Genomic DNA, 24,207 nt, shown 5'->3' with positions numbered 1-24,207 from the left:
AGAACCCCAGATTTGCTGGACCAACTCATTCTCAGTGTATCCTTATATTTCAGTACTATAAATTAGGTAGGATGCAGACCAGGAAAACACAGAAGCGAGAGGACTAATGTCAAAGTACTCCTAATTCCATTCATGCATCATTTAATCAGCTGAAATACATGTTTGCTAAATTTTTATACATTCACATATTCCCCATATACATGTCTACTAAATTTTTATACATTCCCATATTCCCCAGCAGCATAGCGAGAGAGTGACTAATGGTTAGCTCGGCGTGCTGTTATAGCCCGCCCACTCACACCATCTCCTTGTTTATAGGTCTTACTGTACTTATCCGTCTGTATTGGGGAGAAGGGAATGATGATGATGATGATGTTATTTGAGAGGAGCATGTGTCGTCACATGAAGAGGCGGACTGACAAATGAGGAAGTGAAGGGGCGTTGTATTGTGGATATGATAGGAAGCGTTATGAGAAACACATTGGCCGGATTTCATTAGAATCCGACACGTTTTATAGACAGTGTAAAGGAACTGAACTGTAACTGTACCCCTCTGTACCTCAGCACAATATACCTGACCAAGTGTACCGTCTCTCACGTGGGCGTACCCTCCGGCTGTAACCTGATCCGGGAGTAGACCATAGTGTTGGTGGTTAGACGTAAGGCAGGTGGATCAGAGTGTGTTGGTGAGGGGAGGCGGTGTGGTGTGTGATGGTGGTGGTGGTGGTGTGGTGTGGTAGTGGTGATGGTGTTGTGATGAGGTAAGATGATGTGGTGGCAGTTGTGGTGGGGTGAGATGATGTGGTGGCTGTTGTGGTGGGGTGAGATGATGTGGTGGCTGTTGTGGTGGGGTGAGATGATGTGGTGGTGGTTGTGGTGAGGTGAGATGATGTGGTGGTGGTTGTGGTGAGGTGAGATGATGTGGTGGTGGTTCTGGTGAGGTGAGATGATGATGTGATGGTTGTGGTGAGGTGAGATGATGTGGTGGTGTTGTGGTGAGGTGAGATGATATGGTGGTGGTTGTGGTGAGGTGAGATGGTGTGGTGATGGTGGTTGTGATGAGGTGAGATAATATGATAGTGGTTTTGGTGATGAGCATTGGTCATGGCGAAGTAGTGGTGATGATGAGTGTCGCGGTAAATTCTGGTGGTGATTGGTTGTTTTCGTTGTGGTGATGAGGGTTTTGGTGGTGGTGGTGGAAGTGACAAGTTTATTTATTTATTGTTCTTTTTTGTTATACTACACTTCTGTATTTCATGCATGGTATTCATATGTTTGTACCAGCGATATAGTTTACGTATCTGTAGATTCTCCAGCACACACAGAAGCGGTAAAGAGTCATACTAATCAGAAACAAAACTGATAAGGAACAGACGCCTGGAGAATACAATGCAGGGTGTGGCCAAGTGCCGTATTGTGGAGAGAGTGTGTGGTTTTGATTGTGTGATGTGATACAGGAGGTGAGGCCACTGTCCCTTATGTGGGTATGAGATGGTAACGGGGTGGAGGAGGGGTGGCACTGGCTTAGATACATAAAGTCGTCCGTTATTAGCTTGAAAAAAGGCAAACAGAAAAAAAAAAAGCTCCATTTAGGTTGTGTGATGAGGGACGAGGCTAAAGGAAATCGTACAGTATTGGCGAGAAATTAGCCTCCCTGTGGTGGTTATGGGACTCACGAGGGGATGGAGAAGAGGAGGCATTGGCTAAGCTGAATAAACTCGTTTGGTTATTAGCGAGGATATAATACTTACATTTAGTCGTTGCTGTGGGAAAAGATATGTTTATAATAATGATTGGCTGAGTAGGGCTTCTGGAAATAAAATCGTCCTCCATGACGATGACAGTGGTGTTGTTTTCAAAGAGAACGATGACAGTGGTGTTGTGAGGTGTGAGTTTGATGTTGGTCTGGCACTGGCACTGGTCATTAAAGCAGGGTGGGTCGTGTACCACTGAAATATACAGGAGTGCCATATTTAGTCCTGCAGGATACACACACGCACACACACACACACACACACACACACACACACACACACACACACACACACACACACACACACACACACACACACACACACACACACACACACACACACACACACACACACACACACACACACACACACACACACATTACAGCCTTCAGTGCTAAATGTAACGCTGCTATGAATGACCTTGTCTTATTCTGAAATTACTGACTTGAATTTCTTCAGAGAGAGAGAGAGAGAGAGAGAGAGTGTGTGTGTGTGTGTGTGTGTGTGTGTAGGGCTAAAGAACACATACACATCCACACACATACATATACACACTACATGCAAACATATTTACTTATATACATGCTTACTTCCATAAATACATCAAACATACACGCATCCACACGCACATGGATTTTGATTTAAAGAAAAAACAAACATGCATTTTGACTAGGTCACCGTTTTAAGAATAATGCTCCCCCCCTTCTCTCTCTCTCTCTCTCTCTCTCTCTCTCTCTCTCTCTCTCTCTCTCTCCACACATAGTTTCCTCCTCTTCTCACATTTTCCATTTCTCTGCTACTGTCTCCCTCTTCCCTCCGTTTTGTTTCCTCTCCCTTTAAACTTTTCTCTCTCTCCACCCTCCGCTATTCATTCCCAATTCTCTCTCTCTCTCTCTCTCTCTCTCTCTCTCTCTCTCTCTCTCAGGTAGTCTGTTTTTTTGAGACCAATTAAATATCACCGAAAATCCTTGTATTTTTTTTTATAGTAGTCGATAGCGTCTGTCCAAAATGAAATCTGTCTATCTCTGTCTGTTTGTATTTATCTTTGTCTGTATCTGTATCTCAGTATCTGTGTCCATCTGCCTTTCAATATCTCTCTCTCTCTCTCTCTCTCTCTCTCTCTCTCTCTCTCTCTCTATCTCTATCTATCTATCTATCTATCTATCTATCTGCCCTTCTGTCTCTTTATCTGTACTGACACCAATATGACATCCTTTTCGTCGTCATTAATTACTGCCTCATGATTATTTTTTCAGTTTAAGAAGGACGTTTTGAAGTAAAGATATCAGTGGAAGCCATATACACCTTCCATTTTGATAAGTCTCCCTTCAGACGAGAAAAATCGCCAGCGTGTGTCAGAAATAAATTGTACATAACAGGTAATGGTATTGTAAGGTATTAATTAAAGTGATTAAGAGGTGAACGTGAAGGTCTTGTATTTTGTTTATATTTTTTGAAAAGGTACAATTAAGACTACTCTGAGGTCGTAGGAGGAGAGAAAAAGAGAGAGAGAGAGAGAGAGAGAGAGAGAGCCTGGGTGAGTGAGGAGGGAGGTAGTGGGTGAGTTAGAGAGAGCTGGAGGGGAGGGAGGGTGGGGGGAAAGGGAGAGTGGAGGAAGGGAGAGGGAGAGTCGGAGGGGAGGGAAGAGGGAGAGAGGTGGGGTAGATGGGAGGGAGGGAGAAGGGGGAGAAAACGCTGCTAATGGATCAGAGAGGGAGGAAGGAGGGGAGATAAAAGGATGTGTGTGTGTGTGTGTGAGAGAGAGAGAGAGAGAGAGAGAGAGAGAGAGAGAGAGAATGGGAGGAAAGAGACAGTAGCAAGCTCAAGGGGAGAGAGGGGAAGAGTGTTTTGGAGAGAAGAGAAACTAAGAGAGACGGAAAGATCAAGGAGGAGACTGAGAGAGAAAAAAGGGAGATACGAAAGGAGAGAGAAAGAAATGGTGTGAGAATAATTGTCGCAAAGATAGGTAGAGAAAAATAGAAGAAAAAAAAGTAAAGAGGAATGAAAAAATAGAGAGAGAGAGAGAGAGAGAGAGAGAGAGAGAGAGAGAGAATAATGACGATGATGCACGACACAGGAAATCAGAGAAAAAGTACAGGTAGTCAAAAGAGAGAGTGAGAGAGAAGAGAGAGAGAGGGAGGCAGGAGGGGAAAGAGGGAGAGAGAGAAAAGGGAGGGAGGGAGCTGTGAGGTCAGCTGGAAGGTTAGCTACGAGAGGCATAAAAGGGAGAGAAAGATTTGAGAAGGGAAAAGCGGAGAGAGAGAGAGAGAGCGCACACACACACACACACACACACACACACACACACACACACACACACACACACACACACACACACACACACACACACACACACACACACACACACACACACACAGGTTGCTAACTTCTGCTGGAGGTGTACTGTTAGTGTAACACACACACACACACACACACACACACACACACACACACACACACACACACACACACACACACACACACACACAGAGGCGTTGCTAACTTTTGCTGGAGGTGTACTGTTAGCGTAACTGAGTGGGAATTCTATGATGGAGCGAGAGGAAAAGGTTGAGAGAGAACTGTTTGGAGAAATGAAGCCCTGAAGTATTGTTATCTAAGACAGAACGAGCAAACAACGAATAGGTCAGAGTGGAGAGTGTTGGAAGAGGCCTTTGTCTTGCAGTCGACCAACAACGGATGATGATGATGGTGGTGGTGGTGGTGGTGATATTTATGATGATGTTGGGAGAGTCTTTTGTCCCGCAAGAGACTGACAGTGGATGATGATGATGATGTTGATGGATCTAAAAGGTAAAATCTTGCTTCTGTACAGGGAATTATTTTTGTATTGTGGGCATCAGAGAAATATATTTATGATTCTTTTGTGCCCTGGTATGTTTTATAGTGTATGTATAGCCAGCTTGTCCAGAGAAAGAAATTATTGAACAAGATTTTTTTAACTGGATTTTGTGGCGAGACTGTCTGTTTGCTTTTGGATTCTATAATAGACAAATGCGCATGAGCAAGACGAGCATTATTCCTTCTAATTAGTATACTAAGGTGTTGTATTGATGATAGTAATGGTTGTGGTAGTGGTGGTGATGGTGATGATGGTGGCAGTGATGGTGATGGTGTGGTAGTGCTAGTGATGGTGGTGTGGTGGTAGTTCTGATGATGGCTGTGGATGTGGTGGTGATGGTGGTGGTTGTGGTAGTGGTGGTGATGGTGGCGGATGTGGTAGTGGTGGCGGCGGATGTGGTAGTGGTGGTGATGGTGGTGGTTGTGGTAGTGATGGTGGTGGTTGTGGTAGTGGTGGTGATGATGGTGGTGGTGATGATAGTAGTAATGATGATAGGGTAGCAAAGATAGTCGTGTTTTTGGTATTCGTGTCATAGGTGATAAAATGTTGAGAAAAACTGCAAGTGTGTTGTTCTGCCTGCCCACTGTTTGCTTATGTTAGTTTGTGAATATCTACCGTTTGTTAGTGTTTGTGTATCCGTCTGACTGTCTGTATGTGTCAGTCTGTCTGTCTATCCATTTGTTTATCTGTCTATCTCTCTGTCTCTCTGTCTATTTGTCTATCTGTCTATCCATCCGTCTATACTTACAGAATACAATATAAGTTTACCCATCTGCTCGTACTGTCTCTCTCAGCTTCTATGATTCTCCCTCTGTCCCCTCCCCCGAACCTCTCTCGCTTTCTCGTTCCCTCCTTTATTATTTTTCTTTTCGCAACAGTCATTACAATAACCTTTTTAGCCCGACGTGTGTGTGTGTGTGTGTGTGTGTGTGTAAGCTTCAAAAAATAAATACAGAAAATTAAGATACATGGAGTTGGGTCGGGTGGAAGGAAGTGAGACGGTGTTAGCGAGTGGGTTTGGTGTTGTAAAAAAAAGAAAAAAGAGAAGAAGAGAAAAAAGAAAACTAAAGAAAAAGAACAAGTATGTAAGAAAATTGGCTGCAAAAAATAATTACATGTAAATTAAAAAAAATGTAGTATATGGAGGTGGAGCGAGTGGGAGGGAGCGAGACGGTGTTAGCGAAGGGTCTCGGTGTTGTGGATCAGATTATCTCGCGAGGCCAATTACCTAAGTGACCCACACCCACGAACATACGCGTACCTAGGCGCTCTTACGTACATGTGTGCATATAGTCGTGAATACATATACGCACACACAATCACGTACATGGCTGTCTACGTACGTGAGTATATACGTATACATACATCCATATGTACAGGGATGCTTACATAGGTGAACATATTCGCACACCTACACCCTCACGTCCATGTTTTCATAAGTTCATGAATATATACGCTCATATACCCTTACGTCAATGAGTGCATACATACGCTCATGAGGGTATCAGTATACCCTCATGGGCGTGAATACACGCGTACAGTACATTATCATATACGCTCATGAGTTCACAACAGACACAAATGGGTACATCTAGGTTGCACCTTCTCTGTAAATGTTTCCATATCTCCTATCATCATTACCTCCGCCAACGAAGTTGGAGGAGATTATATATTCACTTATGTTTGTCAACACAATGTCTCCAAAAGTTTTCAGTGAATTTCAATAAAATTTTGTGGAAGAGTGGACAATGGGTCAAGGAGTAATTGGTGAAATTTGGGCGCGGATCCGGATCCTATGTATTCCACAATATCTCCACGTATCCGGATCCGGATCCTTTTTAATGGCATTGGCAGAGGTATGCGCTGTCTGAGTGCTTTCTAGTTCTTGCAGTTTTTCCCTCGTCCTGTTCCACCTCCCATGCCGTCCACCTTGGAACACTTCATTTCCTTCCGGAACAGCCTGTCTCTCCACCCCCCTCCCCCACTCCCTACCCCAGCAAAGCATTGGTCAGCTACTGGTGCATGGGTTTACAATCAATCAATCAATCAATTGCCAGACGCCATAATCCCGTAAGGGGTGGCCATTGACTTTGAGTTATTTGTTTTACGGGGAGGGGCACTAACCCTCCACCAACCCACTTGTTGACACGTAGGGAGCACGTATGGTTTGGTTATATGGTTACCACCCAGCGTTGTAAATGGTTTCTTGGCTTACAGGAAACCATTTGGCTTGTCACTCAATATAAAGCCACCTGTAAAGGAAAGAAAAGCAATAAGGAGAGACAGGAAAGATGGGAGAAATAGGAAGAGAGGAGGGCAGCCACAGAAAAAAAAAAATAAATAAAGGCTGAGGAAGAAGTAGGCAGCACTACATCAAGTGAGTGGATGATGGTCGCCACCACCTTACACGTCCAGGTAATAAATAAAGTACCCGTTCTCCATACATGGGCAGGTCAGAGTCATGGCCAGAGGTTGTTCCTCCATTTTCCATGTTTGCCCAGTAGTATAATTAGGGATCTGGATATAAACCAGCTGCTGCTGGTCGTATTCTACAGGCATATGGGGACCTGGCAAAAATGAAATGTCTGCCGTAATGACTTATATAGACAATAGTCAGTAATCTAAGCCTTCTTGTTCTTTTTCGCAGTTTTACCTCAAGCTGCAGGTTGAATCTCCCAAACGTCTAGATGTTTTGAGTGTCAAAAGGTTCAGAGAAAAATTAATACATGAGGGATGAAAAATGATGTATCCACAATTCCCCATGGAACCATTAGTGAGGATGCGTATACATACCCATACATACATACATATATATATATATATATATATATATATAATCTCATCAGCCGTTTGTGTGTCCACTGCAGGACCGGCCTATCCCGACCGAAGTGGGGACGATACAGCCAATGTATCTCTACCAAGTGGCTTAGGCTGGTAGGGTGGGAAGTGCTTGTAAATGTAATTGTAGTGGCTTTGGATGTGTGTGTAGTCTGCGAACCAAGTGTAATCGGCCCGCGCAAGCCGACTGGGTGTAAGCATACTTTATAGTATGGGTCAACCACAGCACCCATTGTGTCCGCCAATGCAGTACGTGGCCTGAAGAACGCTCCCAAAGTTTATTACCCTGGCGGGGCTCGAACCCTCGTTCTTCAGTGTACGAAAACGCGCACTTTACCACTGTACCACACAGGCTCCATATATATATATATATATATATATATATATATATATATATATATATATATATGTGTGTGTGTGTGTGTGTGTGTGTGTGTGTGTGTGTATGTATGTATGTATGTATGTATGTATACAGTATACGGGTAAATATATTGTTCGTCTGGCTGATGCCAGAGCACCGCAGTGTATCAGATGGGATAAAGTATATAAATAAATAAATTCGGAAGTCAAACCAATATAAATAAAACCCATTGGTGATGCAAAGAAAAGTGTTGGTGGTGGTGGAAGGAGGCGGAGCGAAGTAGGGTAGGGAGGGAGGGTGTCAGGGGTAACTCGGACAGCGCTAGACAGCCTTCGACCCCCCCATCCCTCAGACAGGTTGAGAGAGTGACAGGGCGGGACACACAATAACACACCATTACCCTAATACCCACTGCCCCACACACATCTTTTGTCCACCCATTACCATTACATCCACGCCGGCCCTCATCCTACTGAGTGCTGCCTGGTGGCGGGGATGGGATGGGCAGAGGGGGTGTTTTGATATGGGAATTGGGATTGGTTATTGGGAGGTAAGAAGGTGGGATTGGGATAGAGATTGGTTAAGAGAGAGAGAGAGAGGGAGGATGTTTGGGGGATATAGGGGTGGGGAGTGATGATGGGGATGGGAAAGTGAGTGTTAGTGGGGGTAGGGGAAAGTATGGTTGGAGAGGGGGTAGTATGTTAAGATGGATGTGTAGATCTTGACAGGGGGCAGTGTAGGTTATGCCCAGAATCACAGACATAATCAAGTGAAAAAAAAAAGATAATGTTTGGGAGAATGGGGGTGAAAATAACAGCAACACCAGTCAGTACTATTATCATCCATTTTGGAGCGCAAGGGCCCTAGGCTAGACTGCAATATTCCCTTTGATTTAACGCCTTGAATCCGGTGATGTATTTATTTAGTATATGCTTGCTTCATCATCATATCATCATCATCATCATTATCCCTTCCCACCGGACGATTTTACTAAACTCATGTACAATTTCCTAGGCGGAGTGGTTAGATATATCCTTAATTAATCCCGTATCTACCACAAACCCTTCCTAAGTCTATTAAAATCGTCTGAAGGCAGCGAGAGGTTAAATCATAGGCTTCAGATCTACGCCTCTAACAGAATTTATTATGATAGAAAAATCGTCAGTCATCTCTTGGCTTCCACCGTTCTCTCCTAAGGAACAGCAGTCTTCTACCCCGGGTTATTAGTCACTACCAGCATGCCTATCATCATTCTCGGTATCATTATCACCACCACCGTTGTCAGCATCATCATCAGTACCATTCTAGTATAAGAGAACTGGAAGGGTAGTGTTATCAAGGTTTAGCCAGTCACAGTTTGGTATGAGAGAGAGAGAGAGAGAGACCATTTTTCCCGTCTAAGGATGAGATGAGGTAGGCTCTAAAAACAAAGATAAAGTTCTGGAGTGAGACAACTGTCATCAAAATACCTATTGAAATGGGACACAATATTTCACACATTAAGGAGAGAATGAAATAATTTAACTATAATCCACTCATACCAGAACCAAAATCACACAGAAAAAATATATAAACAAAATCCATCCATGCAGAAAGTACAGCCATATAACCTTTCAACACATACTGTATGCCCACAAAATAGTATAATCATGATAATAATAATAATAATGATAATACAGACCTAGTGGCCCAGTTCAGCGCTGTGACTGCAAATGAGGCAATTGTCGCTTTGGTAATGAGGGCAGTTAACAAAGAATATAACGAGGGTGATTGTTATGCTGTGGAGTCATATATACGGACAACCCTGCACGGTATATACTTGCCTAATGGGTGTGTTAATGACCACCGAAGCCTGTTTACGAGAAAGACCATATTGGAGGGGCAGTGGGGTATGGGAGTGTGTGTGTGTGTGTGTGTGTGTGTGTGTGTGTGTGTTGGGATAGGTAGTGGCTGATTTTAAGGGGGTTGGGGGCAGGTTATAATGGATTTGGAGGGCTGGGAGGGTACGTTGGTGCTTATTTTGAAGGTGAGGGAAGGGGAGGGGGGGGGAATGTCAAGTTGGAGCGAGAAGGGGGGTAGGTAGTTGCTGAGTATGGGGGGGTTGGGAGTAGGGATAGGTTGTAGACGAAGTGGAGGCGGTCGATGGTAGATAGTTGCGATCTTGAAGGGGTAGAGAGGTAGTTTCGAATTTAGAGGGGTAGGGGTAGTTGAGGATTGGAGTGGAGGAGGGGGGTAGATAGTTGTCGAAATAGAGGGGGGGGGGAAAGAGAGGGGTTGGTAGATGCCGAATTGAAGAGAATTAGGGTGGGTAGGTATGGTAGTTGCCAAAATGGATGGGAGATGAGGAAGGTAGTTTTCGAATTGAAGGGAGAAGACGGGGGGAGGTGTAAAGTGGCCGGCAGTCAAATTGGAGGGGGAAGTGAGAGGGGAGTGGGTATTTCCGGACTGGAGGGGATGGTGTGGGAGAAAAGTAGGTTCCGTATTGTAGTGGGGAATAGGTAGTTTGAATGCTGATACCCCCGGCCGCCGAACGATAAAGTACAGGGAATGTTTAAGTGGATTAGCATAAATGAAAAAGGGTACTGAGCGTGTGAGGGCCTTTATGGGGAAAATGGTGATCATGGAAGTTTGCCTTTATAATGTCCATGGATGAATCAAACTATTACATTGCCATTACTATCGTTATCGTCATCATTATAATCTTCATTTCCATTTTCATTAGTACTGTCAGTCAGCGGCAGATCATCATATCATCATCAGCATCAGCATCATTGCTGTTCTCTTCACCTTTAAGCCTATCTTCCATCTCCTCCTCCCCCTCCTTATCATCATCACCTAGTATCGCACCGTTTCACTGGGATGGTTAGGACCAAAATATACTTAAAGGAAAATTAGGAGGAACAATTAACCAAATATCTGGTGAAATGGACCATCGGCTACTATTCTGTATATCCTTTTCTCAAACCTTAAAAAATCTTAACTCCACCCTGTCCTCCTGTCTACGCATCTTTCTTCTTTTTTCTCTCTTTTCTTTGACTTTTCATCCCTTGCCATTTCACGTTCTTCTTTTTTCTCTTTTTTTTTTCTTTGACTTTTCCTTTCTTGCCATTTCACATTCGTCCCATCAGCTTCTATTATTCTTCCAAGACTACCTTCCCCACGCTCCCCCTTTCGCCTGCCTCACAACGTACCCGTACATAATGACATGCGTTACTTGTTTATTTATTTGATTATTCATTTTACTATTGTGCTTTCTCTTTCAGGTTACTCAAACTGGTAGCGTATAGATTAAGTATTAGAGAATGTAACGTTTCCTTTTCAGTCTCTCCTATGAAATTTCCATGTCAATTTTTTCATGTTGCATTGTGGTTTTTCTCAATTTTTCCTGCCAGTTTTAACTGGAGGGTTTCGAGGCGGGGGGATCCTTCTTGCTTTACTGTCCTTTATCCTCCAGCATGTAGAATTATATCGTAGTCGTAGTCTACTCTGTAATAAACAGCCTCGAAAGGACCATAAGGTCTGTTGTTGTTTGCTTTCTTTTATACTCCTTTGTACTTTGTACTCACCTCGTCCCACTACCCATCTCCCTCACCACCCTTCCTTCCCCGCCACCCCTCGCCTGCCCGCCCCTTTACTGTCCACTTCTCTCCCTCGCAGCTCTCCCTTACCCTACCCCATTTTTACTTCTTATACTAACCCCCAGCACTCTCCCCTTCTCCCCACCCTCACCTTCCCTATCACACCCCCATCCTTCCTTCCTGCAATCCAATTTTCCCCCACTGATTTCCCCTTTCCCCACCTGCACATTTCCCCTCACCCTTACCCTTCCTTTCCTCAATTCACTTTTCCCCACCACGTTTCCCTTCCCTCCACCCCCACCTTCCCCCCACACACCTCACCTTTCCTCATCCCAATCCACTTTTCCCCCATCACTCTCCCCTTCCCTCACCCCTACCCTTCCTTCCTCCCAATTCGCTTCTCCCCCACCACTCTCCCCATCCACCCCGCCCCCACCTTTCCCCCTCACACCACCACCCTTCCATCCCCCAGTCCATGTTTCCCCCACCACTTCACCATTCCACTTAAAAATTTCGTTGCAGATCAATCGCCTCTCGCCACCATCTCCCCCGAACTGATAATGACAGGAACACACCGCTATCTCCACTATCTCTGCAGCGACGAGATGACGAGAGATAGCACGAGGGGATAAAGAGAGATGAGAGGAGGGATGCTGGAGAGAATAGAGAGGCGAGAGTGTTGGGATGGAGGGGGTTGGGAGGAAGTGGTGATGGATGTGAGTTAAATTAATGGATGGATAGAGGGGTGGATGAACATATGGAGTGGCATAGATGGACAGGTAGACCGATAGATAGAAAATGGATTGATATATCAAGAGATAGGAGGGTTTGGAGCTGAGGCGGGAGGAGAGTAGTCAAAGCTGAGAGAGAGAGAGAGAGAGAGAGAGAGAGAGAGAGAGAGAGAGAGAAAGAGAGAGAGAGAGAGAGATGAAGAGGGGGGGGTAAGCTGGAGGAGGAAGTGGAGAGAAAGAGGGGTGGGGGGTGAGAGAGGTATACAAGGGTGCGTTTCCGTTTGCACACTATTCAGGGCCGTCCAGGTGTGGCATTGTGTAGGGCCTGAATATCTATAGGCGGTGATGCGATCAGGGGGACACGAAATCGATTTACGTTTCTCTCTTACGTGAAACCAGTCCTGACAATATTTTAACTCCTTTATCCCGAGGACGTTTTGGTTTTCCTATCTGCAGACTGAAGTGGCTAGAAACATTGTAGTTGTTTGTGTCTGTCCCCACTGGTTGTACACGAATTATTGATGCAGTTTTTAGCCGACAAGATAAACTACATAAAAATTTAAACTTTAATCTCGCAATACTTTCTGCGAGAGGTAGGTGCTAGAGCAGCTAGAGGCTATACTACCGCACTCCAAAATATTGATGGGTAGGAGACCAACCTACGCTATTTGCGGTATTTCACATAATAGAAAGACCCCCAGAAACTTGGAACCGTTGCGTGTTAAGACACTGCCGACTCTGACCCGCAGTACTTACCGGCAGACCTGGTCACCAGGCTTTTATATATGGTACAAAGGGATCTGGTGAAGAGATATAAAATGGGAAGAAAGATGTGAGTTGGAGGTAGGCAAGCCTGATGGCAGAGGACATCGCGACATAAGACGAGTCGTTTGCTACCATCCCATCCAGGATTAAGACGTGTGGCTATAGATAGAAATTAGATATGTAGACAGATAGATAGATAGACTGTACCTGTAAAATGTCTTGTCAGTGGACACCACAGCATTGCATCAGTCATCGTGGTGACAGTTATAGGCTCATAAAGTCTTAGATGTATCTCACAGGCTTATGCAGTAAATTCGATTCGTCAAGTCATTCTGGAGACTGTCGAAATGAGAGTAAGTAAGAAATAGAAAAACAAATACACAAATGAATCCCTGTTGTTTAAATTTCTTGGCAAACTTCATCCGGCTGTATCTGACGTTTGTCAACCTCTGCACAACAGAGAGCGAGCCCCAGCCAGAATAAAATGGTCGAGGGAGAGGAAGAATTGAATAAAAGATGCGCCACCCTAGTAAAGGGAATAGTGGAGACAGTTTTTGATTTATCCACTACGAGAGGTTTCCCCTAAACTCAGTGAAATCGTGCAATAGCAATAATAAAATATAAAAGATGACATGCATAGTTGGGGTGTTAATAATTCTTCCTCCTCAGTGACTGTGTGTGTGTGTGTGTGTGTGTGTGTGTGTGTGTGTGTGTGTGTGTGTGTGACCCTTAGTTAACATAAACACTGACCCCAGAAATGTTGAATGAATGTGCACCGTGAAAATGCAGAGTGATTTCCTGTAAAACCACTTTCCTGAGACTAAGCCTTGTTATTTGATGCAGAACAGTGTGGCGTGGAAATTTTTTCGCTTGTACACTTGTCAGAATATCGAAAAATGAAATACGGTTGAAGGTAACACTCGTGAATCCAAACCCACTGTAGCATGTGAGAGAGAGAGAGAGAGTACGGTAATCAGTCAGGTGTCAAATTCATCAAAATACCCCACCCATCACTTTTTTTCTTGTTCTTCCCCCCCTTTTTTCCACTTCATCATCTTCTGTTATAGGTCTCATTTCTCTCTCTCTCTCTCTCTCTCTCTCTCTCTCTCTCTCTCTCTCTCTCTCTCTCTCTCTCTCTCTCTCTCTCAATCCTCCATTGTTCCACGCTTCCTCTCCTCGCCCTGTTCCGCTGCCCACTCCCTCTCCATGTCCCCCTGCGTTCCCTATCCTGTCTTCTTATTTTTCCCCTTTCTTCATTCCCTTCCCTTCATCAGTCTCACCCAACCCTACTTCCTTTTCTCTTTTCATTCCCTTCCTCTAACCATGCTACCTCCCTTTTATCTTCTCTTCTTATCTTTCTTCTCATTTTCCTCTCCTCCTCTTTGCTCTCCTGTCCAATCCACACTACCTTGCTTTCCCTACCTCTTCCATTCCGCCCCATTATATCTTCCAGTCCTTCTCTTTTTCCATCTTTTCACCTTCCTTCCGTCCTCTCTCCCCACCCTTTCCTTCGCCTCTCACCCACAACCCTCCACTCCTCTGATCACCAACCCCTCGTCCCCCACACCTCTCCCCACCTCCACCATCCCCTATTCTCCCTGTCACCCCTTTTCTCTCTTCCCACCATCCGCTCCCTCCCTCCCCCTTCCCGAGCCGCCAAAAATAGACCCCTCAAATTAAAACATAAAAAAACACTCTGCCAAACAAAAATGACCCCGCGAACATTTTAACACTCCAAATTAAACGTTACAGGGAGAGTCAGCACCACCCTCCCCCCCCTCTCCTCCCTTTTCCCCCTTTCCCTTCCACAGTACCCCCACATCCTCCTTTGACACTCATCGCTCCCCCCTCTCCCCCTCCCCCTCTACCCCACATCTCTGTCTGTCCCCTCCCTTCTCCCCATCCTCAGTACCTCTCAGTCCTCTGACACTCATCTGACTCTCCTCTCCCCCTCACCCTCTTCACTCCCCTAACCCAAGCCCATGACACTTTCCTCTCACTTGCTTCTCCTCTTCCCTCCCCCCCTCCATTACCCCTCACCCCCTTCCTCACCTCTCCTGAAACTATCCTCTGACTCCCTTTCTGCACTCGCTTTTTCCCTCTGACTCATCTCTTTCTCTCCCAATTCCCCCTTGTACCTGATCCCCCTCACGTACTCACGTCCCCTCCCTCACCTCCCCATACTCCACTCATCCACTGACCCTGTCCTCTCCCCCCAAGTCCCTCCCCCCACCCCCTCACCCCCTGACTCTCCTCTCTCTTTCCTCACCCCTCGCATCCCTTTTATTTATTTTTTTTTATTTATTTATTTTTTCATTTCGGTCACATCCAATTTCGCTGATTTGCACCTCTTTTTCATTCACCTATCGTCGAGTATGAGGCAGTCGAACCATACCACTTTCCCCATCGCATTTATCCTCTCCCCTCCCCTCCTCTTCCCCCACCCCCACTTTTCACTCCTATCATATGCCTCTCATCCCCTTCCCTCACCTTCTTCCGTCCCGTCCCCTTGGTTTTTCTTACCCCCCATCCCTTCACCCTCTTCTGCCCCTTTACTTTCACCTTGCAGCTTTGTGTCTTCTTCTTCCCATTTACTTCTTATTTTCTTCTCCCTTTCCTTCGCCTCTCCTCCAAACCCCCTCTCCCTCCCATTTCCTCTTCCTCCCTCACGCTCTCGCTTTCTCCTCCTAGTACCCCTTTACCCTTTGCCACTCCCTTTGACCCCTCCTCCTCCCTCTCCTTATACCTCTCACCACCCGTCACTCTCCTCCATCCTTCTCCTCTCTCTTCTTCGCCCTTACCCCATATCTTCCCCTTATTCTTTCCTTACCTCCCCCTTCCTTATCTTCATCTCTACCCCATACCCTATCCCCTGTTCTGCCCCCTTCCCCCTCCAACCCCCTCCCCTCTCCCTCTTCCATAATATGATACCCAATAATTAAGGTTAAATGGTGGAATAATGAAAACCTAATTGGACCTGGGCTATGAGTGGGGGGGCCGGGGAGGGGGTGAGAAGGGAGGAAGAGGGGGAGAGGTGCTGTTGGGTGAGAGTGGGGAAGTTAAATAGCCAGTTAGAAGGGGGAGAGAGACTGTAAGGGTGGAAGATGGGTGTGAGGGAGGCGGGGCAGGACTGGATGGGGAGAAGAGAGGTACAATGGGGATGGGGGGAGATTGCATAGATGGTTGGACAGGGGGGTACTGTAGGGGTGGGGTGGCGGTGAGGAGGGGAGAGGAGAGAGATGCTATAGAAGGACTGGGGTTGAGGTGGGAGGAGAGGTGCTGCAGGGGTGGGGAATGGAAGTGATGGGAAATTTGGGCGGCATGAGAGGGGAGGAGAGGGTGTTCTAGTTGAGAGAGAGAGAGAGAGAGTGTGTGAGAGAGGGGGAGGGAAGGGAGAGAGAGTCTGAGTATGTGCAGTAGCGGCCGACTTGCACGTATAATAGTCATGGGCAGGCGACTTTACCATACATGTTCATGTTTTACTGCTCCTGATGAAGGGCAGCTGATCCCTAGGGCTGAGGAGCATCACTTTCTGTCATTAAGGAATTGACCCGCCCCCACCCAGTGCTTCACGCTTTGGTATAATCTTGATATGAAAGATTTTTAGGGTGAAGGATGAGCACTTCGTATGGAAAGTGTGTTATTGGGTCTGTTTATGAGTGAGGAAGTCTATATGCGAACTTGAGAACACGTGAGAGGACATGCTGCTACATCCTTTTAAATGCCGAATATCTAACCCAGGGTGGGAGAACTGGTAAACACATACGCTACCGACCCGGCCACTGGAGGTTTCAGTTAGATTATGAAGAGGTTGGGGGGGAGGGGACAGGGAAGTGGAGAGAAGCGTGGAGGGGCAGGGAGAAGGAAGGAGTGGAGAGGTAAGGGAGAGGAGAATGTTGCGGTGGTCATGTAAACGGTAAAAAAAGGGAAGGTAAGGGAATACTGGGCAAATAAAGAGGTAAAGAGTTAGGGTGAGAGGGGAAAGAGAGGAGGAACGTAGAGGGGACAGTCAGCACGTAATTGGGAGCAACATGAGAACTACATGGCACTGTTAAATGTGGTAATGACTCAGTGCTATGGTGTCTAGTGGTTGGGAGAGAGAGAGAGAGAGAGAGAGAGGTTAGGGGTAGGATATAGAGAGGGATAAAAGTTTTAATATCAGTAAAAAGAGTGTAAGAATCAAAGGGATGGTGATGGGGGGAGGGGTAAGGGGGTAAGGTGAGGGTGTTGACAGGGGAAAGATATGGAGGAGGAGGGGAAGAGGGAGAGGAGGAGAGTATGGAGAGGAGGGAGGGGGGGGAGGAGAGTGAGACTATGGACAGAAGGGTTGAATGGGGGAGGAGGAAGAATATGGAGAGACAGGGTGAAGGAGAAGGAGTGATAGGAGAGGAGGGTGTGGAGAGAGGGAATGAGGTGGAGTAGAATGATAACAAAGGAGGATTTTTAAAACTTTAATATTTGTAGACCAGGAGGTGGAATGGGACGGGGTAGGGGGGAGGAGAGGGGAGGGGAGGGGGGCAGAAGGTAGAAGACAGAGGTATGAAGGAAGGGGGAGGGAGGGGAAACTGAGGGGAAGATTGGAAGGGGAAGGGGAAGTGTGTAATATCGAGAGAATATTAGAATGAAAGCGATCGTATGGGAGAGGAGGGAGGGGATGCTTAGGTGGGGTGATAGAAAAGGATGTGGAAATGTGCGGTGTGGGGGCGAGGGAGGGGATGGAGTGGAGTGATTGAAACAGATAGGGGAATATGGGCTCGGGGTGGACCGTAGGTAGAGGAAGAGAGTTGATTGGGATGATTGGAAAAAGGTCGAATTGTGTGTGTGTGTGTGTGTGTGTGTGTGTGTGTGTGGTAGGGGTAGGGGTCATGTAAGTGGGAGTGTGGACTATGTGTGAAACTGTGAATGAATGTAATTAATTTGCATGCAGGAGGGAGCTGTGTGTTGGGATAGGGTTGGTAGGGTCAGAATGGTGCGTGATGGCAATGGTTAGTGACGGTAGTGGTTATGGCTGTAGTAGAATGGTAGTAATAGTAGTAGAAGTGATGGATGAGGTATGGTAAAGAAAGGTGGCTGTGGTGGTCGTAGTGGAATGGTAATAGAAGTGGCGAATGATGTATAGGAAGTTGTGGCTATATTAGAGTTGGTGTGGGAAAGACGTGACGGTAGGAGAGGGTTGTCTTGGTGGAATAATAGCAAAAGTGCGTTTATTCGTTTCTTGCACGAGAACGTTAATATATATCGACCTAATTCTTTTCGCATTAGGTCTAGGTAAGTCCAGGAAGTGTCAAAAATGCCCCCCCCCCCAAAAAAAAAAAAAAAAAAAAAAAAATGACGATTGCCCGCGACGCGACGGCCCGAATTTGTCTGGAATCGCGACACACGAAAATATGCGAAAATAATTTTTTCGACTTTTGGGTCATAGTTGGTCAGTGTGGGCACAATAACTTTACGTAAACAACAATAATGGTATCTGCAAACATTTTGTGACGGAAAGGCTATTGGTCCCGGAAATTTTTGTGGACAAGCACTAGTGTGTATATATATATATATATATATATATATATATATATATATATATATATATGTGTGTGTGTGTGTGTGTGTGTGTGTGTTGCCGATAACAGATGATGATTATTGTTTTTTTTTGTTTTTTTTGGAGGGAGGGGGGTGATGGATTGGTAAACCGGAGGATGTGGTTTTGTTGCTTACGTGCCGAGTGTGAGATGTAGAAAAGTACGATAATAGTTCATGTGGTGGTTATTGGAATGGAGAGAGGGAGATGGTTTGGTAAGGTACTGGTGATAACCCAATACTCCGTTATCACCATGACTGTTATCCCAGTCGTGGTGATAACCGAGTATTGGATAATACCTTTAGCCCGATCACATACATTGAATTTCCAGGTCTGTATCATTCAGACGACTTTACTTTGCCCAGGATAGACATCGAACTGGAGGGATAATTACCGGTAGATATTAGATACAGGGAACTTTAACGTCATTAAAGCGGGACACCTTTCCAAGGTAGAATGAAAGTCTAACAGAAGCACAATTTCACTAAAAAGGAATAAGTATACGACATATGGTATAACTTATTGAGATAATTTTAAACTGTAAATATCACTTGATCCCTTGAGCTGGATAAGTCTGTGAAGGAGGTGGCAGTAATATGCTAAGAAAGTCATCATACTGAAGATATTTGAGACTATCCAGATCACCGTTTTGACCATGGCTTAATAATTATGTATTTTATTTCAGGTAATGGCAGACGATTTTGGTTAGCTCACAGGCACCCACCGCGATGGATAAGTAGAAGAATTAAAGTACTGTATGTGCAGAGAGAGAGAGAGAGAGAGAATGGACAGGCGCATATATATATATATATATATATATATATATATATATATATATATATATATATATATATATATATATATATACTGTATATGAGAGACGGACAAAGACAGGACAGAGACAGAAATACAGAGAACTAAATCCAAATAAAAGTCGGAGGGTCGGGTCTGCCGTCACACACACACACACACACACACACACACACACACACACACACACACACACACACACAAGGGCTAGGAATGAATATTGCAGTTATATTGTATTGTATCTCTCTCTCTCTCTCTCTCTCTCTCTCTCTCTCTCTCTCTCTCTCTCTCTCTCTCTCTCTCTCTCATCTTTTGGTGATTCTCGCTTCTCATTTCTTTCATTTTATTAATTTTATATCAGTCTCTTTCATTGTATGCTGTATATATAAATTTTATCTGCCTGTATTTTATTCTGTTGTTAAGTATTTGTATGTTTACAGTACATTATTGCTAAGGTATCTACTTTTATCTATACATCATTGCCTTTATCTGTTGATTAGTAGGTAATAAATATACTGTATATTATCATTCCTCTGTCAGCTTATAAAAAAAAAATTGTCATTTGTTGTGTATATATATATATATATATATATATATATATATATATATATATATATATGTGTGTGTGTGTGTGTGTGTGTGTGTGTGTGTGTGTGTGTGTGTCTGTAGACAGAGAGAAATACAAGGTATAAAGCCATAACAGCGTAACCCATCGACCCGGGCCACTTCGACTCCCCCTCCTCTCAATTCTTCTCCCTCCCTCTCAATTACTCTTTCCCTTTTGCCTCCCACTCAGCCCCCCTCCCTTCCATTTTCCTCTCCTCCTCTACACACACCTCCCTACTCCCTCTCCTCCACATCAGTAACCTTGCCTTCCTCTTCTAAACCTCCCGTCCACCCTCCTCCTCTCTCTTCCTCCCAGTTCCTCTCCTCCACACTTCCCCACCTCAGTTTCTTTCGCCTGTCTTCCCCTTCCACCCTTTCTCACCTTTCACATATTTTCCCACTTTTCCTCCTACCTTTTTTTCCCCTTCTCTTTCCTCTCCTCTTTCACTCTTCCTCCGATCCCCTTCCTCTACCTTACGACCACTCCTCCCAACACTCTTCCTCCTCCCTTCATTCCGTCTCCCATTTCCATTGTTTTCTCCTTCTGAATCACTTTTATGTTTACCCTGCCTCTCATCCCCCTCTCCCCTTCACTTTTCCATTCTCTTCCATCCTCTCCATCCCTCCACTCTTCCCTTATTCCTCTTACCATCTCCCTTCTCCTGTCACTCCTCCACACCCTTCTCCTCCTCTCCCTCCCTCCTCTCTGCGGCCTCTACCCCTCATTCCTCTTATCATCTCCCCTCTCCTCTCACTCCACTCCCTTCCATCCTATCCCTCCCACCGCACTACTCCTCATTCCGCATATTTATCATCCTCCCTTTTGGCCCGTCTTTTCTGTCACTTTTCACTGTTCAGCTTCTCTACTTCACTCACTGCTCCTCCCCCTCAGTTCCCCCTTCCTTTCCGTTTCCCATTCCCCCCTACCTCATACTACCCCTTCTCTTCCCCCTTTCCTTCTCCCCTTCACTCCCACTTCTCTCCATCCATTCTTCTTATTCTTCTTCTCCCTTCTCCCTCATACTCTATATCCTTTTCTTCCCCTTCCCTTCATAGTCCATTTCCTCTTCTTCTCCTTCCCCTCCCTTTCCTCCTCTTCTTCATCCCCTCACACTTCATTTCCTCTTCTTCTTCTGCTTATACTCCATTTCCTCTTCTTTCCCTCATACTCCATTTCCTTCTCTTCTTTCCCTCATATTCCATTTCCACTTCGTCTTCTCATACTCCATTTCCACTTCTTCTTTCCCTCATACTCAATTTCCTCCTCTTCCTGTTTCCCTCATACTCCATTTCCTCTTGTTCTTTCCCTCATAGTCCATTTCTTCTTCTTTCCTTCATACTCTACTTCCTCCTCTTCTTTTTCCTTCATATTCCATTTCCTCTTCTTCTCCACCATTTCCTCTCCTTCCTTTTCCCCTCATACTCCATTACCTCCTCTTCCTCTTCTTTCCATCATACTCTATTTCCTCTTCTTCCACTTCCTCTCATACTCGATTTTCTCCACTTCTCCTTTCCCCTCATACTCCTAGTCCTCTTCCTACTCCTTATACTCCGTTTCGTCTTTTCCTTCCTCCTCATACCCCTGTTCCTCCTCTTCGCCTTCCTCCTCCTACACCATTTTCTCTGTATCCTCTCTTTTCACCCTTGAACTCCCAGTCCTTCCTCGCACGTTCCATTTCTCTCTCCGTCTCTTCCCTCCTTTCTCCCCTACCCTCTCACACTCCATTACTCCCTGTCCCTCGTCCCTCCAGCTCCCCTCCTCACCCCTCCATTTCCCATACCCCCCCTTCACTTCCCCTCCTCCCCCTCCACTTCCTGGCCTCTTCACCTCCGTCACGTCATCCTGTCATTTTGAGAGGTGGTGTGAGAAACCCTCCCTTCTTCTCCCCCCTCCTTCCCACTTTCCCCTGCCCCTCTCACCCTTCTCCCCTCTTATCCCTCTCCCCTCTCATGTCCGAACCATTCCCTACCCCTACCCCCATTTTCATTCACCCCTCCCTTCTTCTCGTATCCCCATATCCCCTCCCTCTTCTCTTGTCCCCCTCCGTCCTTCCTTCCTCCCCTTTCCCCTCTCATGTACGACTCTCCCCCTCCTTCTTCATCCCCTTTCTTTCCTTACTTGTCTCCTTTCCGTCCCACTGTCTCCCCGTTCTTTCTCTCCCCTTCCATCTTCCTCTCTTCTCTTTCTCCAAGCTAATGTGTACCTCTCCTCCCCTCTTACTCTTCCTCCTACTCCCTGCTTTTCTTATTTCTCCCCTTTTCCTTTTCCCCTGCTCCCTCTTCTCTTCGTTCCTCTTTTCCCCCTCCATTCTTCCCCCTTTTCCCCTCCTCCCTCTTCTCCCTGTTCTGCCTCTTCTTCCCTCCTCCCTCCTCTCACCGTTCTTCCTCTTCTCCCATCCTCCCTCCTTTCCACGTCCTTCCTCTTCCCCTCTCCTGCCTCTCCCCATTCTCCCTCTTCTCCCTTCCTCCATCCTCACCCCATTCTTCCTCTTGTCCCCTCCTCTCCCTCTTCTTCCCCTCTTTCTCCTCTCCCTGTTCTTCCTCTTCCCCTCTCCTCCCTCCTCTCCCCGTTCTTCCTCTTCTCCCCTCCTCCTTCCACATTCCTCACACTGCCCCCCCCCCCCGGCCAAATCTAGATACACTCATAAAAGCTGAATTGCTGGTTAATGTTTCTTTAATTTCTGCTGAAGTTTTATGTGGCTAGTAAAGAAGAGTCCATAAAGACAAACTGTCGAGTGATATTACCAACAGGTTAGCTAAATCAGTAAAGCAGAATAACAAATCAACACAAACATTTTTACCTGTGCGTTTTGTTGACGATGCTTCTGATAATACAACAGGTCGTTCACTTTAACTTGGTAAAAATTGTCTTCTTTTGCAGCTTAACTTCCCGTAGCTCAGTGGCACAGTAAGACAATTCTAAGACTGAACATCCTTCTCACAGAACTGCTTCGTGATTAGCACCATATTTTCGTGGTTATTTTTTTTTTTATTTTTTTTCTATGCGAGGAAGAAGGAACCAAAGGCCATGAGCCCGCAGTAACAGTTCCCTCCAAGAGAAAAACAAAATACAAGAGAGAGCCAAAATCAAGATCCGATCATTTTGAGATGCCTGGACACACTGCGTTTGAAAGACTGGAGATCATAGGCAGCAGGAAATACAGACAGAGGGAGACAGTTCCAGAGCTGACCTGTTGCATAAATGAAAGACTGGGAGTAACGGTTAACTCTTGCATTAAAGAGTTGGACAGAAAAGGGATGAGAGTTTGCTGCCAGACGGGTGCTACGCGCCCGTCGTAGAGGTGGAGGAATGCACGCAGACAGTTCAGAGGAGCAGTGACCATTAAAGTAGCGATAGAAAAGAGATAAAGATGCAACAGTGCGGCGAAGAGACAGAGGTTGAAGGGAGTCAGTAAGAGGAGGAGAGTTAATGAGACGAAAAGCCTTTATTGTTACAGTTCTGCATTCAAGACTGAGAGATGGAATTGAGCGCCTAGGTAAAGTGAACAGAGTGTAGTTGACAGGAAGATCGGTGTAGTTGGGATGACTTGCAAACCGGTATGTTTATTATTTGTGTGTGTGTGTGTGTGTGTGTGTCCTTGAAAGCCCTCATAAATGATAGAGAAGATGAGTGTTTGTGTGTGTGTGTGTGTGTGTGTGTGTGTGTGTGTGTGTGTGTGTGTGTGTGTGTGTGTGTCCTTGAAAGCCCTCATAAATGATAGAGAAGATGAGTGTTTGTGTGTGTGTGTGTGTGTGTGTGTGTGTGTGTGTGTCCGTCCTTGAAAACCCACATAAATGGCAGAGAAGATGAGTGTTTGAATGTTGTGTGTGTGTGTGTGTGTGTGTGTCCATGAAAGTCCACATAAATGACAAAGAATATGAGTGATTTTTTTTTTTTTCGTGTGTGTGTCCTTGAAAGCCGAAGTAAATGAGAGAAGATAAGTGTGTGTGTGTGTGTGTGTGTGTGTGTGTGTGTGTGTGTGTGTGTGTGTGTGCGTGTGTGTGTGTGTGTGTGTCCGTCCTTGAAAACCCACATAAATGGCAGAGAAGATGAGTGTTTGAGTGTTGTGTGTGTGTGTGTGTGTGTGTGTGTGTGTGTGTGTGTGTGTCCATGAAAGTCCACATAAATGACAGAGAATATGAGTGATTTTTTTTTTTTTCGTGTGTGTGTCCTTGAAAGCCGAAGTAAATGAGAGAAGATAAGTGTGTGTGTGTGTGTGTGTGTGTGTCCTTGAAAGCCCACATAAATGACAGAGACGATGAGTGTTGGAGTGTTTTGTTCGTGTGTCTGTCCATGAAAAACAGATACTTGAGACTGAGCAGAAGCGTAGT

The sequence above is a fragment of the Coenobita brevimanus genome, chromosome 26, assembly GCF_032717465.1.
Source record: "Coenobita brevimanus isolate Jiangsu-jjx chromosome 26, ASM3271746v2, whole genome shotgun sequence".
In the NCBI taxonomy this organism is placed as follows: Eukaryota; Metazoa; Arthropoda; class Malacostraca; order Decapoda; family Coenobitidae; genus Coenobita; species Coenobita brevimanus.
The sequence above is the reverse complement of the archived record's forward strand: the minus strand, read 5'-3'. Positions refer to the sequence as shown.